The sequence below is a fragment of the Echinops telfairi genome, unplaced genomic scaffold (genome assembly GCF_000313985.2).
Source record: "Echinops telfairi isolate 266 unplaced genomic scaffold, ASM31398v2 ScPeMD7_18;HRSCAF=68, whole genome shotgun sequence".
NCBI classification, from domain to species: domain Eukaryota; kingdom Metazoa; phylum Chordata; class Mammalia; order Afrosoricida; family Tenrecidae; genus Echinops; species Echinops telfairi.
The window spans coordinates 87,402,202-87,405,197 of NW_022103915.1; positions in this window are offsets into that span (position 1 = coordinate 87,402,202).

Below are 2,996 nucleotides of genomic sequence, written 5' to 3' on the forward strand. Positions count from 1 at the left end.
ATTAAAAATAAATATTTCACAATATATAATTACATATTGTTTTTGTGATGAATCACTATGCTTTAATTATGTTCAATTTGTAACAATGAAAATGCACCCTGCATTTCAAGTATTTACATGACGATTCATAACAGCAGCAAAATTACAGTGATGAAGAAGCAACGACAGTAATTGTAAGGTTGGGGTCAGCACCACATGAGGGTGTGTATTACAGGGTTGAGGCATTAGGAAGGTGGAGAACCACTGCCCTAGAGCAATCTTGTAAACCCTTGTTCCAATCCTGGTCTTGTTCCTACTGCTGCAGTCTCATCAGTAACTGGGGGGTATTCTGCCCCCAACATGCTTTTGTCAGAGTTTCCTTTGCCCTCCTGTGATAGTTACATAATCTCATGTCAATGTGAGGATATTAAGTGTTTAGGGGTGGAGTTTATCCTGTCATTCAGGTCACAGCGTGATGTTGCCTCTTTGTGGCCTTAGCCTTCTCATGAGGATTCTGGGAACTTCCTCTCCTTCCACTTGGAAGTGGGCCACACACTCTGGTTTACCTTCCTGTTAGGAGACCTGTGCCTAAGTGCTGAGATGCCTCCACCGGCATTGGATCCACAAGACTTTTCACTCACTGGCCTGTGATCCTCCTAAATTCATCATCATTACATGTGCTGCGTGAATCTGAAGAGGAATTTATGGACTAGTATCAGACATATGGGCTACTATTGGACTTATGGACTTGATCCAGATTGGGCTGGGATGTTTTCTCAATTGCTCTTTTATATAAAGCTCTCTCTTATACATATGAGTGTCCCTGGATTTGTTCCTCGAATCAACCCAGACTAACACAGCTCCCATGCCCTGTTAAAACTTGATATTTCAATGAACCTTTGGGTGCCATTTCCATCTTGTGTTGGTGGCCTTCTTCATCTGTGTCTTTGCCTCAAGACTTAAGAAATGTTTTCTTTAATTATGCTCAAGATGGGGTCTCTTATGGACCCTAAAACATAGCAACCCTATGTATAAAAGAACAAGACACAGCCCGGTCCATCGTCACAATTACTTTAAATGTTTGAGCCCACTGTTAAAGCCACCACGTCAATCCACCTTGTCAAGGGTTTTATTGTACAATGGTTTATTGTGTATGATTTATGACACTTATACTATTACAGCAGGACATTTTTGTCTTTTAGACAAAGAAAGCAAAATCAACTGTATTGTACACACATTTCACTTTGATGTATAAAAGGAGCCCTGGTAGCGCTCTAGGGTAAGTGTTGGAAGGTAAATGCAAAGTCATGTTCAAATACACCATCCAGTCTGCAGGAGGAAGCTGAAATTGTTTGCCCCCATAAAGATCTACAGTCCCTGAAAGTCTGTATGAGTTGCTATGAGTTAGATTAGACTTGATGGCAATGGGTTTGACTTTTTCATTTAAGGTAACATGAAAGCCTACGATGCTGGGACTGGCTAAAGCATTCCTGTAAATGTGATCACAAAACATGAAGCCCCCTGCCACTGGATCTAATTAGACTCATAGCAATACTATAGAATGTTCCAATACTGAATCTAATTAGACTCATAGCGATACTATAGAATGTTTCCAAGACTGTTGATTTTTATGGGAGCAAACATCTCTCACCATCTCAGAACAGATGGTGAGCTTGAACCTCTGACTTTGCATTTAGCAGCCCATATTTAATCTACTAGGGCTCCTGTTAAATGTAATCATGAGATATAAATGTAGCCTTTTCTGTCTTCATCCTAAGTTACTGGGTCTGGAGGAGCCCTGGTGGCATAGTTGGTTGTGATGGGCTGCTAATCTCAAGGTCAGAGTTGGAAAGCAGCTGCTCCCCATGAGAAATATGAGGCTTTCTACTCCCCCAAATATTTTTTGTGATCACATTTACAGGAATGCTTTAGCCAGTCCCAGACTCAGAAACCACAGAGGCGCTTCTACTCTAAAGGGTCTCTATGAGTCAAGATCGATTTGATGGCATGAACTTCATCTCACCGTGTTTGGCTTCACTGTCCCAGATGGTGGTTTTGGAAGATCAGGCACCGTGTTTAGAAAGAATTACTTTGAATCTACTTACCCACATCTGTGCAAGATAACTTTGAATCTACTTGACCACACCTGTGCAAGATAACTTTGAATCTACTTACCCCACCTGTGCAAGATAACTTTGAATCTACTTGACCACACCTGTGCAAGATAACTCTGAATCTACTTACCCACACCTGTGCAAGATAATGGAAATCTCTGGAGCATTTCTTCTGGGCAACACCAAGAATCACATCGACTCAGGAGTCAGGAGTTACGGTTTAGTGTCAACGAGGATGTTTCAATAGTACTTCCCATCATGACCAGTAACCACTATGTATGTCAGTCATATGATGGAAAAAAGGATTAAATCACGAAGAAGAGGATCATGAATCAAATTTATTGTGCAGGTATTAAGGAGTAAAATGTGAGTCACATATATATGTACATAGTATATGAAAATTCCAATTTTCTGTTTGTAATCCATCATAATAGCAAGGTTTCATGGGATAATTTAAGTGGGTTCAAATTAAAATAGACTTACTTTGTAAAATGATTACATTATGTTCATCTTTTAATATTGTTGCTCTTTTACAGGAGAAATAATAGTAAAATAGGATGCCTAAGGCCTTCTGTGGGTTTTATCTCAGATTCAATCTTATAATAACCTCCCAGTTGGTCACTGGCTTTTGACTGTATCTCCCTGCTGCCTATTATCAACAAACTAGTCCAGGAGTTGAATGATTTGTGATATAATTATGATGATGTCACTCCTTTGCTCAAACCTTTCCAAAAGCTTCTCATCTCATGTAGAGATAAAAGTTCTTAAAATGATTCCCAAGGTCTTGTCTCCCTGTTCACTTGTGGGTGTTCCTTTAACACACTTCTTGTCCTCAGGATTTTGTAGGGAAGCTGCTTCCTTCAGCGTAGAATGCTCTCCTTCTCTCAGTTTTTTTTTTTTTTT